This window comes from Etheostoma cragini, chromosome 6 (genome assembly GCF_013103735.1).
Source record: "Etheostoma cragini isolate CJK2018 chromosome 6, CSU_Ecrag_1.0, whole genome shotgun sequence".
NCBI classification, from domain to species: Eukaryota; Metazoa; Chordata; class Actinopteri; order Perciformes; family Percidae; genus Etheostoma; species Etheostoma cragini.
The window spans coordinates 26280266-26296686 of NC_048412.1; the positions used below are offsets into that span (position 1 = coordinate 26280266).

Sequence of the window (16421 nt, forward strand, 5' to 3'; positions counted from 1 at the left end):
AGTAAAAAAAAAAACAAGACTCTAAACATATGTGAACATCTACAGCCCCATGGGGGCACACTAAAAGACTGGTATCTTGAAGCAGGTGCTGACATATTTACAACTAAAATAATACAACACTGTAACCGCCTTGCTGATGTGTTACCTTCTTGGGTGTGTGTGTGTGTATATACACACATATGTTCGTTCTTGCTCTTAAGAAATTCAGAGGCTACTATGAGGCTTCAGCAGTCTGAGTTAAACAAATAAAGTGCATATCATGTTTTAGAATTTTTGGAAAATTGTGACCTATTCTTTAACAAATGTGTTTCACTGAATAACAGGGGGGGGGGGGGGGCACTGGTGGCATTCACAAATGAGGCTTTTCTCTGGAAGAGATTCACTTTAATCTCTGCGATCTAATTTCCTTGCTTCTGTCTCAGTGATTTGGTATTGCAGATGTCTTCTCTGTGCTTAGGCCCTTTGGCCATATGCTCTTGCCGCCTGGACCATGACACAAAGTGCTTTTAATCAGTCTTCTCAACGACGGAGCTCATTCTGTCATTAAAACACTGGGGGCTCGCTTGAGCCTCTCACTTCCAAAGTCCTTTGACTCTAGCTCGGCCTCAGATTTCAACATCTATTGCTGTTGTGCAAAATGCATTCTGATACTGGCCACAGCACAGTTCTTCTCTCTCTGTTTTGGTTAAACATGCATTTCTCTGCAAGACTGTACCTTTCCGTTGCGCTCATATTATTTCTGCAACCATGTTCAGGCATGTGGTTTAGACAACAGTAGAAAACAGGCTAATGTGATGTTACAAATAACGAATAGCAACTGCTTTTGTAATCTAAAGCGAATTTGTGGAAGAAAGAATATCCGTGTCCACCTCCATTTTGGCCTCACCATTTCAGTTTGGCAAGCACGTGCAGCGAGCTGTGCAAACAGCCGAAGCTAAAAAAAATAAAAGATCCTGTTTCATCTCAAGCAGCCATTTTGGATCCCAGCCAAGTGTCCAAACAGCTCAATGTTAATGTGCACAGGAGTTATCTGAAGGGTAAAACTGACAGAACTTTAATGGGCAAACACATGAGGTTTATTATAATTGAATTGTAATTTGGATTGTGGCCCTCACAGTAAACATAATTCAATAGCATAGAAAATTATCATAAATTAAGCCTAATTTCAGTCCCACTCTAAAATAAGATTCACTATTTTGTGACCTGTACGTGTTGTTTAAGACAAAAATGTATTAAACGATTTGCTCATTTGAATTGTAATTATGAACAGCCTGGAGTCGGCTTTGGAGGGCTCCCTGACTTTCACCTCAACTTGAAGCAATGCAACTCTCATGATCCACTTTTACTAAATGTTTCAAACCTGAGCACAGGGATGCCACAGTTAAGGGATGGGAGGATTGAGGTTGAAGTAAAAAGCACACATCGACAGCACCTGAATCTTATTCCTGACACAGATGTTTAGGCTGAGTGCTGTGCTGTAGGGCTGCAGCCATGTTTGCTGACATTGTTGAAGCAGTTATCCTCTTTTGGAGGGATTTCGTACCCATTACAGGACAATGATTTATTTAAACTCCGCTGCGGATTTGTTTTTGCACTGCATGTTCTCGGAGCTTTTCTGTTTCCCTATGAATGTGGCAAATGTAAACACTAGATCTGGTTATGGGGAGTGAGGCCTGCAGATTGTTTGTGCTGACAGTGAAAGAGCTGTTATCACAAAGCGAGGGCTGTTTTTCTCCTCGCAGCTTGCCGCCTGTGTTCGAGGGTGGACGCGCAATCTCATTTGTGTGTGTGTGTTCGTGTAACAAACTGGCTCCTGTCCAGCAGCTCCGATGTCTAATAGCGTGTGGACAACTCCTAAAACATTTCATGCTGTGGGAGATTTGTACCCTTCTTTTGCTACGCTGGCGTGTTTAACTAGCCCCGAGAAGTTGCATCACTTCAGCTTTCCCACGTGAGGATATTTAGCCACTGATGAACATGAAAGTCAGCAGAAAGTTTCTTTGAAATCCAAATCCAAGTCTGAAAGGCCTGTTTCAGAGGAAAAGTCGATATGATTCTTTCTGTAATTATAAAGCTCATCAGATCCCTGTTAAATTGCAGCAAAATGGGGATCAATCTAGACATTGTTCTTTTCACAGCTTGAGAGAAATATGCTGAAAAGGGTTCATACCATTTGAGAATTTTGATTATGTGTTTTCTCAGGTTTTCTTCATGTTTCTTATGATTTCTCTGGGAGGTGCTGAGGGAGCATCACAACTCCCACACAGATGACAGGCGGATCCCCATCAGTAAGGCAGGGAATACATCACATCTGCTGATCGATATCCCCTGCTTAGGGCTCGCAGGTTCACTGAATATTAAGCAACCGTGGGAAAGTTATCCTGCCACGTTCCAGGTGAGGAGAGCTAAATCCAGGAATTATCATGTTATCATCCTGCCCACAGTACACAGGTTTTTAATGAAAGAGAATAGGATCAATTAATAAACACCTTTCATTTAACAACCTGTATTTTTTTGATCAACTCTGACTAGGCAGATCGGTGCTCTGTTCTTATTCTATAAAAGAGTTGGTGATGTTCACTTATGACTGTTACTCCTTAAGCTACAAACAGAAGCTATCATGGCTCAGTATTCACAAACACAGCAATACATTAAATTACATTAAGACTGATGTGGGAACTGGAAACCCTTTGGTGGCATTTTTAATACGCCAACGTCTGTGTTGCTTCACTGAGGCAGCCAAAAGACATTAAGACATGCTACCAAAAGTCTTGGCCAAACCTTCCAAGTTTGGCTTTAACTACTTTGTATGTCAGATATTTTTCCACTTTGGAAAACAGCCGGGTTTTTATACTCATTATACAAGCCAGTTACTGTTAGCATTGTGAAATGAAGCACAGTGTCTTCAGTAAACTGCAGTGGGACCAGATTTAACCGAGAGATGGTGAAGGGGGGCGTGAGGATGTTTCTAATTTACATATCCATACGTTTTTATATCAATAGTGAGAATTTTCATTTATCTAGATTTGATCTTATTCATTCAAATCAGATCTTATCTAGTTGGGAATAGATTTAAAATCCAGGTCTTGAGGGGACGACTTGCTTTTTTGCCATGTCAACAATTCAATGTAATGCAGTTCAGTGTAGTTTTTCCACTTAATTGTACAATTTCATACACATTATTAAATGTGAGAAAACTGAAAATTATTACCATGACATCCATTGAGGTCCAATTATCACCGTATCGCTGAGCTGGTGTTACTGTTGAGCTAAACTTGAAAACTGTTTTGTGTTCCTGCATTAGGATAAATCTCAGCAAGCATTCATCAACCTGCCCAGTGAATCTTTCTGTCAAAGGCTCCAACAAAAGATCCAACATTACAGAGTAAAGCACTTTCTGTTTGTTGCCCTTTTAGAAAGTTTGTCAACTCTTGTGAGCTAAGATACCGTTTCCTGTTACAGCCCCACATAATTTAAGCGATGACGGATATATCTTTTTTTTTTTTTTTTTAAATCCCTTCTCAACCCAGCTGTAAATTGGGGAACGTTTTCCCCTCCCTGGGAAACAGTCTAATGAGCAATGCCAGTCCTGTCAGACAAACTACGATCTTACCAGAAGTCATGTTGCACTGAAAAACACCCATGGGGATTTTAGTCAAGCTGTAGCAAAGTCTCATGGGTAAACATCGGTAAGACAACAGCTCTGAATTGAAGAGCCTGCTTACAGTACATGCAGAGCCTGTTAACATGTCCAGTACAGTCAGTGACGGTATGCGTCTCTATAGTAGGCTGTGTCCCAGCTCCCAGAGTCCCACCAGCCTACCATTAATCTAAGCTCTGTGTCTCTGTCAAAATCCCTCAGCATCCCTTGGCCCCTCCAAGCAGAGAGCCTCTGACAGTTAGCAAGCGCCGCCGCTGCACACATCATTGATACTAATGGGGACGGAAGGCTGGTGTTGGGTGGCATGTGTGTCGGAGTTCGTTGCGGTGTGTGTATGTGTTTGTGCGTGTGTGTGTGTTTGTGCATATGGGGTAACCAAAGTCAGGATTACACAAGAGGAGCATGTGTGGTTGCTCCGCGGCACGGAGATCAATTCCTGTCGCTGCAGCAAATGGCATGACAACCAGTCTCCTCCCCATCACCATCTGCCTCCTCTGTGCCAATTTGTCACAGCACATCCAAGTGTGGCCTTGCCCTCATTTAACATTGAGTGGGAGCACAACTCCGGGTGGACCAGGAGGAAGAAAAAGGAAAGAAGGAGGGAATCAGGGTACTGACAAAGACTGCAGCCCTCGGGGCCAACAGTGAGAGAGGTCAACTGGAGTTTATCGGAGGGCAAAGACAAGAAATACACACAGGGGGTGTCCTCGTGACCCAGCTGGCTCAGATTCAAACTACATACCTGCAACACCCTGGATTCAAATCTAGACCAGGACCTTTGTCATATGTCTCCTCTCTCTGCCAAATCTTTCCTGTGTGAGTTTTTTGTGCAAAAGCCTGAAATATGAAAAGCATTAAAAAAAAAATGAAATGAAATAAATAATAAAACAGACAGCTGCATTCTCAGCGTGGCTCTGACTTGGAAGTAATGTTTCTTTAATTTAATAGCTGAAAACACAGGTGCCAAAACTCTGTCCGTGCCAACCATTGGTGGGGTGTAGAACAGGGTTAATGTGTTAAAAACAAAACAAATGAAAATACTTCATAAAACTTACACAAAAAAAAGAATTTACTTTTAAGTGGCTATCAATCACATCATGCAGAGAGAGCTACGAGAGTTTAATTCGGTACATTTGCTTGTAAATGTGTGCAAATTAAGACAGAGGGCAGGGTTTACCAAGAGCTTCCTGATGTTTTTGTTTGGTATGCAAAGATCCGTTTTTGTTTTTTCATGTTAAGAATGTGGGCCGTGAACAAATGTTCATTCATCCAAAACATGCAGTAAACTTATGGTGGGAAGAACACACTTATGGTTCAAAATTCAGTACAATTCACGTTTGGTGGGAAGAACACAGTGCCAGTATTGTCAAGTGAGTGGGTGACAAGATATGAAAGCAATGCCACTCAGTCTCGGTCTGCCTCCGTCTTTCCCTCTCTCACATTTTTGGCACGATAATACCTCTATTCAACTCGCCGGTCTGATCATGTTTCACGCCTGTGCACCCGCATTGACTGCTGTTCTGTCCCATTTCACCCCCCTTTGATACGTCTTTGTGTCATCAGTAATGACAGGCAGAAAATGGCTGTCCACATCGGGGCCCTCGTGCCACAGTGATGCCAGCGATTCAGTTCAACACCTTGTTCTTATATCCTCAACCGCCTAACGAAAACATCATGTATTGTTTCCCTGCTGTCAGCAGAGAGCGATGCAAAAGTGGTGGGATTCTATTCACTTTGACTGACACAATACTCTACAATGGCCCTGTGTCGCACAAATGCACGGCCAGCCAAAAACCGGGATCACAGTACAATAGTGCCGCTTTAAAAGAGATAGCCCCGACGTGAACATTCACACTGTCAAATCGCTGCAAATAAGAGCTCATGGGGACAATGCTAGCCCCAGAAAAACAATGCGTTTGTGTTGCAGGAAGTATGTCCACGTGTCTATTTGTCTACCTGGGTGTGTGAGGCACAGCTGTGAAAGCTCTTGAGTCTTTGTGCCGCTTTAGAAAAACACTTGAAAATCATGACCTGCACTGGCATATACAATCAGGTATGGGTGTAATAACGGAGGGCCATTAACTGAGAGTGGCAGACAGTTCTCTCTCTCTCTCTCTCGCTCTCTCAGTTATTGTGCCAATCTAAGCCCTACAGGATGTGAACTTGGTTTTACAGCACATAAATATGTCATTACTTTCTTTATTCATCTTAATGATGTCAGTGTGCATTTTTTGGTGATATATATACACAGTGTGGGACATTGCTGGCGTTGGATTGATTGTCTCTGACAGACAGACACTAGATAGTATTGTGAGAGACTGTATTGATCATGGATTTAGAAGGCTAGTGTTTTTGCTTTCCCCAAAACCACAACTTAAAGTACAGTAAATTGGTGATAGTTATCGTATGCACAATGCAAAAAACAAAACCAAAACAGGGAACATAATTGAACTTACAGAGATGTTTTGTCACGTCCAATGATCCAGTAGTCTTTAGCCCCTCGCTCTTCTATCAGGAAGTGACCTCAGCAGGGCAGAGTCTTGGAGGCGGGGTTTTGAAGATGGGGTAGATAGTGGGCCGTCAGGGGCTAAAACCCCCTTTGAGGTTCTACCTCTAGAAAAGTCTTCAACAAACTTCCTGTGAGAGCAAACAGAAAAAGAAAAAAAAAACAAGCATGAGAATGGACAACACAAGAGAAACAGCTGCACTGCAAACACACTGTTGAAAACCCTCAGGGGTTTGTCTCTTTTGCTTAAAACGGGGCCGCTGACCCTCAGAGCCCCCATGGAGAGGGGCTCCATCTCCTCTTAGTGTAATCTTCTCAGTAACTCTGCTGTCATAACATCACAGCTAACACAAGCAGAGAGGCCATAAATAGAGCCAGATGTTACAGGCCCAAACATGGATACGATAGGGAAATGGCCAGGGAGTTTTGTGGTTCTGGAAGACTACCAGATTTACGGCATGAGAAAAATGTGTTTTTTTAAACACTATGGCATGTAGGCTAAACACTAAAACCCCAAAAACAAAAGTAAGAACTTGACAATGAGCCTAATATGTCTCCTTTAAATGAATATTCTAAAACAAAATAAATAAGTGTGAGTCCAAGACTATATACTTAAAGCAAATACAGTAATGAGTTGATTATTCAGTTCTGTCCAAACCTCCGCCTACACACTTGTTTAAGACCAAATGCCAAATCTGTTTTAATAATTGACTATATGGAGGTAATATTGTTGAGGAGATAATTATTGTCAAGTCCCAGGACTCATGTACCTTAAGTTGTCTGCTGCAAAGAATAGCAAGGCTCCAAAAAAAAAAAAAAAAAGAAAGAAAAACGCATGAAAAGCTTTATATCCAGGTATCCGTGTGCAGGTGAACCTACAACTTAATTTACAGATATCTTTGTGACGCCAACATCATCCATGTTTATTTTCAGGTGACTACTCATCATCATGTTTGCTGGTAACCGTTTTCCCACCAAAGATATTTCTATTCCAAACTTCCATTAGCCTGAAGCTCGTCTCTGGCCTCAGGAGACTCATTCATGCAGCACAGCTGGGGCGTACACTCGTTAGCCCACCTCACCAACTGTATACTGTCATCATTTACCCAGCCTCCCCACAGTAAAAACACAATCAACACTGAACACATTTCATGAAAGATGAACTTCCTGGAAATCCATTCTTGCAAGTTCTGCAACCCCCAAACACACACAAAGGTGGTCTCTGATGGCCAGCGGTGGATAACGGCCAGTGGCCCATGCATTTTCTGTAGCTAAGCTTACCTCCTACACAGATTGATTCCCACACATACACTTTCATGGTACACAAATTACGCGGGGTGGAGGGGGGGAGAGAGATGGAGGTTGTGCCCGCAGAGAGATCTCTTATATCCTCAGCCATGGGTAGAGCATGTCCAGCTCCTTAACTCACCCACACAACGTGCAGCAGATGAGCTTCATTGCTTTCCCAATCCCTCTTGACTGAGGCAGCTGACTGCAGCTGCCATGAGCTCAACACCGCCGCTGACTCCCTTCGCAGCTTCATAAAGCCACTGAAGGCCTGTAAATACTTAACAACCCCAGCCTTCTGCAAATTAAGCGGAGCGGTGTGACAGCTCTGGCATGCTTGCTGATGGCGACTTAACCTGTGTGGTGTAAAGACGGCAGTGCTATAGTCAGAACGCGTGGTTGGGTAGTGGAAAGGTTATGGCCGCCGTCCCAATCATGGGGAGTGGCCTGGTGTAGTGATCAGAGTAGTGTCACCTCTGAAATCGTTTTTAAAAGATGACTAAACACGTAACTTCTGACCACTGACTTCCACCTGCCCACACATCTGTCACCTTGTGGACAGGCCGCAGCTGCTTCTCTTGTCAACAGTAATCTCCATCAATAGGGCTGACAGATAAGGTCAATATCAGTATCACACTCTTAATAGGAATGTTTTTTTCCAAAATAGACAGCTACAGATTTGTGAAAAATGTAAGCAAAAATCAAGAGAGTCTACAGGTGTTGGGCCACAGGAAGAGCTTTAAATGCTCTGTGCCTTAGATTCTACTGTCTCTGAACTCTGCTGGAGGGATGTTGATTCCTTTCATGCTGATCAAGCCAATCAATGACCTCTTGTGCCTTATGTGGGAACATCTGAATTTTTGGTTTTTCTCTACTCATTTAAGTTTTCCTGAAGTTGTCAACTGTCCGCACATGTAAGACTGCAACAAAAGAAGTTTTTTTTTTTTTTCTGTATTGATTGTCTGAAGACTGTCTTGATTCATCCATACAGTTTGTAATAATGTAATCACTTAGTTTCCTAAAGCCCCAGGTGACATCTTTAAAATGCTTGTTTTATCCAAGCAACTGCCCGAAATTAAGCGATTCAGTTACAGATGAATCAATCGTCAAATAGTTCCTGATTAAATCTAGGGAGGCAAGATTAACAAAAATGACAATGTGGCCAATAGTTGACACCGATGTTTGCGGTTTCTCTTTTTGTGACAAGGAAACAAGGGAATCTGTTTCAAAGGCAATCATCTGTTCATTACACTTTCTTTGAATATGCACTAATTCATACATTTTACAACCTGTATGCAACAACCTATACTCTAACCTTTTCACATGAAAAATAACTGCTTTAAAAGCTCTTACAGCCTGGTATACAACTGTTACCTAGAAACTCATTGGCAATAATATTTCTGTACTGAGGCTATAACACAACAAAATAAGTTGATCCGTGGTCCGTATGGAACCGCCGATCAATTGCAAAGTTTAACCATAATAAATTTGAAATAAATGTTTTCTGTCACGGTTACTTAAAGAAGGCTGAAAAATCTCTATGGTAGGTTGCCGTAGATACAGGCAATGCAATTTTCCTTTCAAATAAACAGAGTATGTTAAAATCCGGTGCTAATATGGCCCCGGTGTCCGGTATCTAGCTACTGGACGGAATAACAACCAAAGCATTGCTGCATGTCACGCTAGTCAACACTAACGTTACACTTGGCAGCAGGTAATGTTGAGGTTAGCCTACCCTTTAGTAGTAGCTGGATTAATCACGATTAAAATGCTGACAGCTAAACAGTGTAAAAGTGGGACTGTATTGTAGAGGATTCCAACAGCGGGACGCACAACAGTCTGCAACAGATGTGAATAAAGGTTACAATTACTTAAAACTGGTAAAACTCGTGCATTCATAGGTATTATGAAATACTATTTTCCTCATCTGTTTTTGTTGTTTAACAGCAATTTACTGGTGAAAGAAGTTATTGTTTAAAGTTATTACGTTTTTTTAATAAATCATTTAAATGTCCCCCTTTTTTGTGCTGATCCGAAAATGCATCCGATCAAATCGTGAGTTTTGTGATCTGTTGCCCACCTATACAAAACCATCCAAATAATCAAAGTGATGTAAGGCAAAACAGGTCATTAAACTGAAGATCTGACAAAAATCCTTCACTAACACCTTTTTAATCCAAATTGACATGAAACTATCAATCACAATGTGATCAAATCATGGTTAGATTTCACAGAAAGTTGATTGATTGGTGCTCATACAGAGCTGGGCAATAATTGCCCAGCTGTGTATGAGCACCAAAGTTGTAACAGCATGTCCTATAAAACAACACGTGGACTGGATAACATTATTAACAGCCACTGGCACAAAAGGTTGTATAAATTAGAGTTAACACTCAGTTAAAGAGGACACAGGATGGCCCTGTGTGTGTGGAAGGTAACAGTTAACCATGAGGCAGGAGAGGTTGTGTTGTTTTGTTGTGAAACAACCCCCCCCCCCCCCCCCCCCAAGTCTGCACAGAGTAGGTTCCAATATCGATTCTAGCGAATTAGATCAGCTGGTAGGATTGTTATCAGGCTGTAACTTCAGCTGCTGGGGCTATTATATTGGGTGCTCATATAACGCATGGGTGATGAAGGATAATGTTGCGGTGATTGTTTCATTGCCACAATGCCATTATTGTGCCCCAGCGTTAGTGGCGTCCTATAATTTCTAATCTCATTTTCTAGAAATAGTCCCCCAGAGAGGCCCCCTTATCCCGCCATAATAGTTTTGAGGTGAGCCCCATTAACCAAATGAGCTTTTCGGAGCACATTCCTATTAATGCCACTCATACGATCCCTCATCTCCTTCAAACATGAGCTTCCCTGCAGACCGCATGCACCACCAAGGCAGCATCACACTTTTAGGATATTCAACCTTCCCCAAGCAAATTTGGCAAAATCCTTTCCTTACCAAAATGACACTAAAGCCCCCTAAACAGATTCATCCCACACAGACTGACACACCACATTTCCCATCTGCACTCCCACTACTCTGGATATTTCCCTGTAGGCCTTGCAGTGCTCACTGGGTTGTGGTAGTGATCAATGGCCCCTGGCCACAGGCGTCAGAGGGGCCCTGGGCTCCAGGAATGGAGGTATTAATAATGCAAGGTCCAAGCCTGTCATAACCCCCATTAGCACATAGGAGAAGGCAGGCCTAACGGATGATTGATTACTAATTAGATTAATTGCAGTCTTTTAGAAAAGGAGGAGAATGTAATAGACTGTGGGCCTGACAAGTGTAAGGGGAGAGGAGCCAGGGCAGCTGAAAAATATCCACCAAAAAAAGGACTTTGCAGATTAGGAATCACTCATCTCCTCTCCTCTGAAATGTACAACTCAGGAAACAATAGCCAGAGTCTGTGTAATAAACAAGAATTCAATCAATGTCCAACCCACTGACTATTACTTTAAAAATGTCTAATAAATTGCTCAATCCTCCACAGGCCTCTCTCTACAATGCACCTGCGTACAAAAGAAAACAACTCCGCTGCACTGACCACACTGCTAACGGAAGATGACACTGCTGTTATTTGCCGTTTACATTTGAGACAATTTCCCCCTCCCATTTGCACATTTGTGTCTTGTTAGCTATCAATATCTGGAAAACATGACATGATAAGGCCCACTACTCTCCAGTTTTCATGTAATGTGTGTAATGATAGTGGTGCTGAACACAGCCATTTGCTAAGGGGTGCGGAGGTGTGGGGAGATTGAGTTCCACTTAATCTCCCCGTTGTCCCTTGGAGATAAAACTAATAAAACACACATCAAAGCTGCGGCATATATTTGAGTCTGGGGGGCAAACTAATTACCCTGAAAATCCAGAGTTCTTGCAAGAGCACAATTTGAATTTGCTCAGCGAGTTACTCTGACATCGAGTAATGCTGCTCATTAACTATGCCCTTATAGCCGAGCTGCACCAATCACATCGGTGTATCTGATAAAGGTGGGCCAGAGGCGAGCTAAACAGATGGCGACGGTTTTGCTAAGCGTATGGGGGTCTGGATTTGTCACCCAGTGTGTCGTTGTGATTGCAGTAGTGTTACCCAATTGTGTGCAGTGAGATTTTCAAAAGCACCCTCAAGATGGGCAACTTTCATTACTCGATGCCAGACCCTTAATCTCTCAGATTTGGTTCTTGATTTCCAGGCTACAAATTTAAAAAAGGTAAAGCTGCTGAAAGAATCTTCAAATATCAAACTTTTTTTTTTGTTCAATCTCAAATGTCTAGGACACCGATTATTGCTGTAACTCAGTTTGGACTAAAATGAGTGTCAGGATTCCAGACTGACGCTTGTAATTAAAAACCAATCACAGGGCACTTAGTGTCATTGTATAACCTCCAACATGATCAATGCGATGCAGTTTTGTTTGAGGACATTTATTGCAGAATTGATCAGGACTTAACTGGCAGTCTGTGGGAAGTTGTTCTTCTTAATTTCAATTATCCTTGGTTTGAATAACAGTAAAAATGTCTCTTGGTCCAAAAGTTCTTTTGGAAAATTTTCATCCTCATATGAAAATGAAACACTGAATACATTATTAACTCTGGCATTAGGCTTAAACATTAAATTTAATCAAGCCCTGTATCGACAACACCGCTGCAATTCTCTTTTTTCAAAGTCATGTCTTCATTCCCAGTTAGTGGAGAGGCAGAAACGAGTGCATTAGTTTCTAAGTAGCAGACTAATTGGCACATTGGTATGGCCACACTCCTTACATACACCCACACTCAACATAAATAGCCTCACACTTCTGGGGGAATAATGCAGTCCAAATATGGAGCTGCATTATTTGTCTCAACCTGCCTCTACACCGTCAGACCATTGGGAGTCGTAACATGCTCAGCTGACTCGGTCCAACCTCAGCATGTCTCTGCGTGCATTGGTATGTTTAGCACAATAAATGTGCCATTTTCCACTTCTGAAAACAAGTAGTTTATGAGAAGCCCGTCAGACAAAAAAATTGGCCCAAATGCAAACAATACATCCATATCCATTTCACAGCTCTTGCGTAATGTCGTCATCAGAAATGGGAAGGTGGAGCTCCAATGATGGGCTTCGCCAACATACAGTTACGCCTGCTTTTTAAATCCCAATCTCATGTCATGAGGAGACTGGTTGTTATCAGTATCTTTGACAGTGAGATGAGTATTTAGGCTTGAGGGGCTGTCAGGATGAAGTAGAATATTAGACCAACTATTCAGCTTTTCCCATCCTGTTGGGAGTCAATACTTTGGATTTGGCGACAGGTTTTCAATTCTGACTTCACTGATTTTTGTAAAGACCTATACCAAATTGAAAGTTATGCCAGATAATCACAATCGGACTATCACATGCACCCTGCGACCCAGTACTTGCTGGAAGTTGTTTGCGATTGACACTGTAAGGTTTGGCTTGCTGTTTGAGTGAACTTCCTGAACACTGTTGTCACTAAGATGACAATGTATGGACCATAAATCAGTCTATGCTGCTTTCATTTCTCCTTCCCTCAACCCAAGGCAGCCTCCTGCCTCCTGCCTCCTCCTCCTGCCTCCTCCTCCTCCTCCTCCTCCTCATCTCAGCCCCTGCGGCTCACTGCAGTGACGAGATGCTGTGCTAATTGAAAGCGACCCTGACTCGTCCTCTTTGCAAACCGGTCTGGCTGATGCCCCATTGTTTTTCCCTCCGCCGGCGGTTGACAACTGGCCTTTCGGCTGCGGCGCTCTGCAGCGTGAACTCTGGCCTCTCTGCCAACACGAGGCCAGGCCCAAAGCCACACAGAGTGGGAGGAAATTGCAGACGTTCACCTTTTCTTCCAGCGGTATGGTTTTAAATTGAAGGACAAATTATTCCGGTGAGATTTGTTCTAGAATAAATGGAGGCAGTCCTAAAGAGCTTTATAAAAAATAATAATACTTGTGGTTTTGCTGCTTCATGCAAGTGTAACTGATGCATAACATTGTTTCCACAATAAAAAGATCCCAAATTTGAAATTCAATGAAGAAGCAAACAATTCCAAGCCATCTTCCCTTAAACATGCTCTGCAAACACTGAAGGACAAAAGCACAAACGCCAACCTCCTAGATGAGCTACAGCGCAGACAACATGATTAGATTCTTCTCACACTTAATTCCTTTATCAAAAAGCAGTGATATTCCACTGAAACAAAACGCTTGTACCTGCAGTGTTTCAATAGAGGTGGGCTGCTCTTATCACCCTCACTGAATAGGTCTGGGCCCATAACGTAATAGCCTAGCAGCGCGCTCATAAATCACCTGAAGAGGCTGCATGCCACAAGCACTGACACTCCCAATCTGCCAACCTGTGTCTTTATTAAAGAGCACATTATACTGAAAGGCGCCTTTTTCCCTGCTACAAACACCCCAACTCATATATTTATGCAAACACAAGGATACAAACACTTTCCTCTGCAGGCACACATACATTTCTCTGGGCTTTTTTTTCTACAGAATATTTGTGTGAGAGTAAGACATAGACTGCCATTCTTTTTGCATCTTGTGACCCACCCTTCTCACCATTACAGCAATTGTCTCCTTCCCACTGTGACGCATCAATTTGGATGTATAAATGTCTTTTCATATTTTATTTGTCTTAGTGAATCTCTCAGTTGTTGTTGTTGGCCAAATATAATACACAACAGAGTGTGTTGTATCTGTGTATGTGTATTTCCTTGGTATGTTGTTTTTATTCTCTCCGTCCTGCCAGTAAATTTGACAGATAAATTGGAAAATGTCAAGTGAACTTCAAGTGAGCTGACAAAGAAATAGCAATGAAGGGAACTGTGGCATCAGTATGGGCCGTATATGTTGACAGAGAGGAAACATTTAGCCCGTCACTGTGTTGACATCAAGACGTCTGTGTATGCTGAACACAGAGGCAGAGCGGTCAATCAGTTTTTACATGTGGTCCTTTTCATGTAACCTTCAGGTGCTCTTGAAGATCTCTTCCATAATTAACATTGTGTGAAGTCAAAACTTTTTAATAAACCTTTTCTCCATGCTGTTCCCAAGGGTGAACTTGTGAAGTGTCCCTCCACTGTCCCAACATCAACTGTGTCCAGCCCTTTGAGCAAGGCACTGAAAGAGCAAATGGTCCTGGAGAAGCTGTCCTGCCCGTAGCAAGAGACAAGTCTTATGTGTGCTTGCAGACTCGCAAACCTTACATAAAGCAATCAAGTTAACTCAAACGTCTGCATTTTTCAGATAATATATGGAAAGGCCCCATAAATAAAACCATTCACAAAGCCTTTGGACAAATGAGAGCACCATGTCGTGTTATACTTTCTCTGTGGGTCTTACAGGTACAAGTCAACCTTTACACATTTCACTTTGATTACGCTCAACTAATGGTTTATGTAATCGCAGTGTCATTGTACTGTTCAATTTGGCATGAGCATTGACTTTGGCAACATTTCATATGCCCTTGGAGAAAATATTTGGACGTTAGCAAATGAGCGCCCACTAGTGAGGAATCCAACATGTCCAATCTGTGCCTGCTCTCTGAGCTCTATGACTATTTGTGCAAACTGAAACATCTGCAGGCTACCACAGTGCTCCCAACTAAAATCATGCACATCATGAACAACACTAAATCCCTTTCCCCAACTCAGTTCCCTCGCTAAACACCGGCAGCAGAAAACATTGTGCAAAGGAAGATTTGCTGTAAAGACACGAAAACTCTGAGGAAATAAGTCGTCGCACTCTAGAATAAAATGTTAAGGATGGGGATTGAACAAAAGCACGAGTCGGGGCTGTTCGTTGGAGGTTTTTCTTCTCCAGACTCCCGTGGCTGTATGTAATCTGACCAGTGGCTGCAGTCCAAGGCAATCTCTGAGGACCGTCCCCATCCACAGAGCTGCTGATGTAGATCTCTTTGGCTCGCTCCCTCGCTGAGGCTGAAAAGTGTCCAATTCTCAAGCTTTTTTCTAATCAGTTTGAACTGCAAAAACCTACATGACATTTTTATAGAGGATCATGTGGAAAAAAAGGGTACCAAATTGGATCTTGAGGGACAAAACTTGAGCATGACAAACATTTCACAACTCAAGTTTGAATACAACAAAGTGGACTACAACATCCACCAATTAGCAGAGACAGCTGCCATGGCACAACCAGTGTTCAATGGAAACCAACAAAGAAAAAAAAAGAAAGCAAAATAGTCAGCTTGGTTTTTATCTGGGGCTGATGTCCAAGTCAAAACTAAAGGAAATCCAGCAATAGTAAAAAAAAAAAAAAAATGAATAAAAAAGATGAAACTGTCATCGTCATTGTGAGGAAAATTGTCCTGCATGCTGTCTAAAGTTCAACAACAACCTTTTATTGTACTGGAGCCACCAGTTTAAATTCATAACTTAGTTAATTGTGGTCATAATTTCTGGTAAAGTGGATGCGTGGTTTCATGATGCTCACTTTAAATGTTTCTTTGTTTTCATGTATCTCTGAAAAAAGAACTCAGTAACCCCGCCTGATTAAATAAAGTTATTTAAAGTTTAACTCTTCCCATTCAGAAGGTCTTTGATCTTATGGCTACTAGGACCTTCTCTTATCCTTTGCTTTCAAAGTGTTTAGGGATGCACGTGTTCCCTAAAACTTAAGCAGAAAGGCAACTGTTGACACACGCTGTAATATTAAAATGCGCTTTATATCAAACAGAGGTAGCAGTTGTTATTGTGTCTCTGCCTGTTTACGCCTCCTTTACGTCAATGAAAGCTGATACCAGCAGCAGATTTGGTTTGCAGTCTTTAGTACAGTTGATGGGATCACTGCCCCAGACAAAATCAGATACGAGCAGAAGTCTGGTATGTTGACAACATGACATACTGCAACACATCCTTCCCCTCCACCTGAACTGCCTCAGTGTCCCCGTTTCCCGCGTCACACATCCTGTCAAAAAGTGGTCAGCAGAGGATGAGCGGAGGGAG

At 42.2% G+C, this 16421-nt stretch overlaps 1 protein-coding gene across 5 annotated transcripts in view; it reads right to left on the reverse strand.

Annotated features, from left to right (window-relative positions):
- Positions 1-16421, reverse strand: part of sema6e (sema domain, transmembrane domain (TM), and cytoplasmic domain, (semaphorin) 6E) — a 150859-nt gene that overhangs the window by 84657 nt on the left and 49781 nt on the right. For all 5 annotated transcript variants that reach the window (XM_034873825.1, XM_034873824.1, XM_034873821.1 and 2 more), the window contains one exon: positions 6118-6298. The gene's annotated coding sequence lies outside the window, so the exon portion shown is untranslated. The remainder of the gene's footprint in view (positions 1-6117; positions 6299-16421) is intronic.